The sequence below is a fragment of the Mastomys coucha genome, unplaced genomic scaffold (genome assembly GCF_008632895.1).
Source record: "Mastomys coucha isolate ucsf_1 unplaced genomic scaffold, UCSF_Mcou_1 pScaffold7, whole genome shotgun sequence".
Classification (NCBI taxonomy): domain Eukaryota; kingdom Metazoa; phylum Chordata; class Mammalia; order Rodentia; family Muridae; genus Mastomys; species Mastomys coucha.
The window spans coordinates 90069584-90075956 of record NW_022196913.1 but is presented as its reverse complement, the minus strand read 5'-3'; the positions used below and the strand labels follow the sequence as shown (position 1 = coordinate 90075956).

At 46.9% G+C, this 6373-nt stretch overlaps 2 long non-coding RNA genes across 2 annotated transcripts; one reads left to right on the top strand and one right to left on the bottom strand.

Annotated features, from left to right (window-relative positions):
- The first annotated feature begins 710 nt into the window (after window positions 1-710).
- On the top strand, window positions 711-3065 carry LOC116082383. The gene is made up of 3 exons (XR_004115270.1): window positions 711-912; window positions 2180-2275; window positions 3034-3065. It is a non-coding gene; the product is annotated as an uncharacterized LOC116082383 (long non-coding RNA).
- Window positions 3066-3515: 450 nt separating this feature from the next.
- Window positions 3516-4095, bottom strand: LOC116082386. Its single transcript, XR_004115273.1, has 3 exons — window positions 4038-4095; window positions 3653-3731; window positions 3516-3559 (listed from the first exon to the last, which is right to left on the bottom strand). It is a non-coding gene; the product is annotated as an uncharacterized LOC116082386 (long non-coding RNA).
- Window positions 4096-6373: the final 2278 nt, after the last annotated feature.

The following is a 6373-nucleotide window of genomic DNA, read 5'->3' as shown; positions in this document are numbered from 1 at the left end:
AAGCATAATTGCTTACCAGGTGGTTTAGCACAAACTCATGAAAGAGCATAGAGAAAGATGCATTTACAGAGCCTATGTAAATATGCAGTTTTATTTATCGTGGTTTATTACTTTTTTTATAGCAGGAATTACTACCGCGATGGTCCTTGGGAATATGCTAATAAATAAGACCAGTTTCCCCTTGTCTGTACAGAGCCTGTATTCTGGGGCGATTTACTTTTGGAGGATTGTATGATTTAAATGAAAAGTCGTTCTGTGGCTCCGCAAACATGGCTTCCTCCTTTTTTTTCTACCCGGAGTAGGGTGGTAAAAAGCAGTGTGGAGGAGAGAAGAACTTGACTTGGTCTTCCTGACATCCAAGGGTTCAAGCGCTGCAAAGTGAGGCTGCAGCGTTGGGTGGATGCATCCTCCGCGCTGTTTCTGCCAGCGGCAGCTGTTTCCGGCACCTGGTTAATTAATCCAGGAAAGGCCAGTGCTCATTAAGATTCCCTGGTCCCAGAGCTGCGTTTTATGGGTGGGGAAACTGAGGTACTGCAAGGGTTATGGGTTTGGCTCGGCTCACAGCCTGCTGGAAGCTGAAGGCAGGATTCAGGCCAGCACAGCCGGTGGGCCCTAGGAACTGGACCAAAGCTTCTCTCCCAGGATGTCTTCGTCTCAAGGGCAGCTGAGACTTTTCAGACCCACGACTCCAATTAAGCTTAAGAGGGATTCAGAAGACTGAAGGCCCGCACTGCGGGAAGGGGGGGAAGGGGGGGTTGGCGGTGCTGCTTTGACAAAAGGAGGGCTCCAATCGGGAAACCAGATGCTGCTTCCGGACCAAAACGCTTAAGAACTTTGGCAGTCTCAAGAGCTCAGAGCTGGAGGTTGCAATGTGTGGACAGTCACCGTGTCACCCCTCCCCTGCAGGAGAAGGTTAGTGCTGTGGCTTAGTGGCTTATGGTACTGTGGTCTCCGTAGAGAATTGTCCTGGAACCAAAACGGATTCCTGCCTTGCCGGCTCTGGTTCCCTGCTTGTCCCAGTTTCCAGAGTTGGAGCAAACTCCCTGTCTTCCTTCCCAGCCTCCAGCAGGGGTTGCCACCCTGGAGTGAAAGGTGTATTGCCTCCTCCAAAAATAGCAGGGAATAGCTGTGAGTAGTGTATGAATCAGCTTACTCATTACGCTTTTGTGTTCCACAAATTGAACCCCGCTTTTTGTTTTGCTATTTGCTCCCATCTACCCAGAATCAGGGCCCGGCCGATGCTTCTTACTTATCTGTGATAAGTCAGTGAATTTAAAAAATTGTTGGGCAACTAGATAATTTTAGTGTTTATTGAAAGGAGATATTAAAAAAAAAAAAAAGACGGGGAGGAGAGGGTAGTCCCAGCTTAGAGAAGACAACTGTGGACAGAATCACAGTGATAAGATGAAGGCCCAAACTAATCAAAGGGTACATCTTTGGAAGGACTGAAGGCCAGTGGCAGTCAGAGACGGGAGTGGGCCAGCGAGACGACTGTCCACAGCTCCAGAAGCCAACTGATCAGTGCCACACTGGTAAGGAAAGGTTAAATCTTTTGTCCAGCAAAACAATGTGACATGCGTTCTGGAAAGCCTAGCTAGCCGGCGCCTCCCCATCTCTAGATCTGAGGCTTCCCACTGTGTGCGATGAGCAATCTGCTTCCTTCTGTGGAGGCAGGATGATGATAGGGAAAGTAGCTATATTTGCGTACAGTACGTTTTTGTTTTTGTTTGTTTCGAGACGAGGTCTTTCTGCATAGCTCGGACTGTCATGGAACTCAGTATGTCAACCAGGCTGGCCCTCAGGAAAAAGAAGGGATGTGGGTGGAGTGGGCAAATTCTGCAGATGGTCACATGATTCTATCCCTGTGAAGAAGGGATAGAATAGAGAGGGAGGGCCTTGGTCTGCAACCCAGATCTAAGAAAGTTGTGGCCAGTGAAGAGGGAGTCCTTAAGGCAAGCAGTCAGTGCTCACAGAGCCTATTCTGGAGGCTGGGAAGCTCTGGAGGGACACTGCCTTATTTAGCCTGCTGTGGATTCAGAGCCAGGCTGGGGCTAGTTCTGTCCACAGCAGGGGACCAACACAGCACAGCTTCCACTTTACTTACCTAGAGCTAGCAGTCTGGGGGTGGGGGGAGACAGGCAGGCATTCAGTAATGACATTGGTGTTCCCTGATGTGCAGATGTCACCAGCACCAAGGAGCAGAAGAGGTCCTGTCATGTGACAATACCACAGAAGGTGGACTGATGGCCACATTCAGAGGAGCGTCACTAAAGAGGTTTGAAAACATGCTGGACTCAAGAGAGACAGGCAGCATATGGGACAGAGAGAGTGGGAGCTGGGGACGGAGGGATGAGCTGGAGAAGAAACAGAGAGGAAAGGAGTGAGAGAGGGAAAGAGAGGGAAATAGAGAGAGGGGAGGGCAAGAATAAGAGAAAGGAAAGGACAGAAAAGAGGGAGAGGGAAGGAGAGAGAAGCAGGGGTGAGGGGAGGGTAGGTAGGGGGTGGTAGTGTCTGCTCTCTAGCTCAGTGCAAGACTCCAAAACATAGAATGGTACTGCCCGTACCTCAGTTAACCGAATCTAGGAAATCCAAACACATGCCCAGAGGTTTGTCTCCATGGAGACTCTAAATCCCATCATCTTGGCAATCATTATCAACCATCATGATATTGAGTAAATTGTCTTAGGAATTCTGGGGGCTCCTAAAATGTATTTTGCAGGGAGGCTGTTCCTTCTAGGGTGGTTACAAAGCTCACCATAGAACAGCAGGGCCTTTCTTTGTTCAATTTTCAGCACTGTAAACAAAAATAGAAACATGGTTAGAGGCCCAGCTCAGAGGTAGAGCATCTGACTACCAGGTACAAAGCGCCAAGTTCAATTCCCAGTAATGTAAAAGCAAGCAAACAAACCAGAAAGCTCCACAAAAGAAAAACAAAACCAGCTTTGTCTTGCCCTCCAACACATACATTTTAAGGAAATGCATCTGAGACCCTGTGCATAAAAATCAGAGTGATTCAAGGCTTGCTCCTTGCAGAGACTGAAGGAAAAGCCACCCAGAGACTTCCCCACCTGGGGTCCATCCTATATACAGCTACCAAACCTGGACACTATTGTGGATGCCGAGAAGTGCTTGCTGATGGCTGTCTCCTGAGAGGCTCTGCCAGAGCCTGACAAATACAGAGGCAGGTGCTCATAGCCAACCATTGGACTGAACGAGGGGGCCTCCGATGGAGGAGTTGGAGAAGGGACTGGAGGAGCTGAGGGGGGTTGTAGTCCCATGGAGGGAGCAACAGTGTCAACAGGCTAGACCCCCTGGAGCTCCCAGCGACTGGGCCACCAACCAAAGAATACACATGGAGGGACCCATGGCACTGGCCACACATGTGACAGAAAATGGCCTTGTTGGACATCAGTAGGAAGAAAGGCCCTTGGGCCTGAGGGTGTTCGATACCCCAATGTAGGGGAATGCCAGGGTGGGAAAAGGGGAGTGGGTGGGTGGGGGAACACCCTTACAGAGGCAGGAGGAGGGGAATGAGATAAGAGGTTTCCGAAGGGGAGACCTGGAAAGGGAAAAACATCAAAATGTAAATAAAGAAAATATCCAAAAAAAAAAAAAAAAAGGACTTGCTCCTTGGACAGTGGGATATACTAACCTTATTGATTAACATTTTCCTTCCCATATAATTTGTATTAAGGGCCTCTCAGATTTGAGGAAGATTCCAATCCTTTCCACTGTGTTAGAAAATGATGACATGTTAAAAAAAATGGGTTATCAAGCTACTTTTGGGAGTACGTCTCAAAGACACACTATGTCACACTAAAGTTTTAGAGAATAACCACAAGAGTTATTCATGCTATCTTCCACCTGAGGCTCTGTGCAGCCCCAAGTGTGTAGGTGGTTTTGCTAGGGCTCTGTACAAAGATTCATAGTGCATTGACAGGGGTGAGTGGGGGACTAGGGAGAAATGCTTCTGATTATCTTCCTGGGCCTTGTTCTGAAGTCACAGCTTTCCGTGCACACTAAGAAACATTACTTACTTTGACAACTGAGCCAGGGTCCTTAAAACCTGGTTCCTTACTCCTAAGTGTCCCAGCTCAAGGATCCCACCATAAGGTTCTCAGATAAGGTTCCACATCTTGAGCTCTGAAATCTGTTTCCTTTGAGTTTCAGGCCCCTGTGTGGATAGGAGTCATTGTCTTTTCTTCTTCAACCCTGAGTGTATTAATAATGTATATAAATATTGGCGGTGGTCTCTTGATGGAGAATTGGTCCTAATCTTACCTAAAGAGTATGACGAAACTGTGTGATGAAACATCCAGTTCCGTCTCGGTCCCTGTCTGCACCTGAAATGTGGTTCTTACAAGATTATGCTCAACCTTGGTCTGCATGAACATCCAGACTGTTCTTCTCGGACAGCCTGTCTCCCACACATACCAGTGTGTCTGAGGCTACACTGCCCAGCCCTGGGGCATTACAGACAGTGATAAACAGGAAAGTGCTGCCAAGAATATTTAAAGAAAAAAAAATGGAATTGAAATTAGAATCAGAATCAGAAGTAGGCAAAGAGTAGAGAGAACGAGATCAGGGAGTAGGGTTTGCTGGGGAAGTCGCTTGGTGGGTAGAGCACTTGCCTAGCATTCAGGAAGCCCTGAGTTGTGTCCCCAACACTGACTCAAAGTAGGCATAGTGGCACATGCCTGTGATCTCAGCACTAGAAGGCAGACACAGGAGAATCAGAAGCTCCTATCTTAAATAGTGCATATATGATAGACAGACAAAAAGACAGACAGGCAAATGATGATGATATATGGATAGATGAGAGATACATAGATGATGATAGATGGATAGATGATAGATAGATAGATAGATAGATAGATAGATAGATAGATAGATAGATAGATAAAGAAGGAGGAGGAGTGAGGATAGAAAGAGGGAGAAAAGAAAAAGAAAAAGCAGGCTGGAGAGATGATGGCTCAGAAGTCAAGAGCACTGGCTGTTCTTCTAGAAGTCCTAAGTTTCCAGCAACCACATGGTAGCTCATAACCATCCATAATGACATCTGGTGCCCTCTTCTGGCCTGCAGGCATACCTGTAGGGAGAACATTGTATACATAATAAGTAAATAAATAAATCTTTAAAAATAGAGAAAGAAAGAAAGAAAGAAAGAAAGAAAAAAGAAAAAGCAAAGGAGAAAGAGAAGTTGCAGAATGGCAAAGATCAAAGAGGCCCTGACTGTCTTATGTGATTAGTCACATGACTGGTAGGCTTACCCTTTGAATGACTACTATCAGCTGGCATCTGCTGTAACCTGTATCGATAATGCTGTATCGAAATGCTGGCTGCTGCCATGTTTCTGGCCGACATTTTCTCATTCTCTACTCTCCTTAGACTTTAATGGCCAGAACTCAGGATTTACAGAGGAGACAATGGTAGAGATGAGGCATTAGTTTTTAGAGTGTGAGCCCCTGTACATGTTGTGGCCTAAATACAATCCAGGAGCCACAGTCTTCAGGGCTAAAAAGGAGTTCCACTTCTCCCAGTCCATGGTCTCTTCCCTTGCTACTAATATTCCTTCTGAGGGAAAAAAAAAATGCAACTCTATCTTCCCCACATTAGAGAAACCTTGTCTAAATTCTAAGTCAGATGCTATGAAGAGCTGCTTTCAGTGACTTGGTCTTTGTAAACAGGAACCTGCCTCCCCACTGCCCTCTAGAGCATTCAAACTTCACAGTTTGGTGGGTGAAGATCTCAGTGACCCGTCCCTGGTATCCCTTAACCTTCCCCTGCCCTGCTTCCTTTATATATCTTAGGTTCCACATGAGGGGTCAGGCAGCACTGGGCCATGTATGTGTACAGAACCCAGGCAAGTGCTTATAGGGTAGACTTGAATACAGATGCAGGAGACTGGCTGTAAAGCCTCTACAGAGCTGGGAAACCAGCAGATGTGGTAGCCACTCATGATCTAGCCATGCCTCAAGTCAGTGGCTAAAGATGCAGCCATGGTTACCTGGCAGAAGTAGGGGGCATGTGGACCTGCCCAGTTAGGAACAGAAGCCACTGGATGGACAGTTGTGGGGAAGAGAGTGAGAGACAGAGAGGAGGAGAGAAAGATGGCGAGAGAAGGAGAACATGAATCCTGCCGTTCACCTTTTATCACTTACCCAGTTAGTTAAGCCCACAGAGTTGGGTTCTGGCCACAAAACCTGGTGTGCCCATTCCAATGATTAGTCCTTTTCAGAATTCACAAACTCATTTGAATATTTTGTCATCCTTTACAGGAGGATAGGCTTCTGTCACCAGTAACAGTGCTTCCTTATTCGGGTCTCTGCCTCTCTGCTTATAAACCCCTTGACTGCAAGGGTGGAAATTGTTT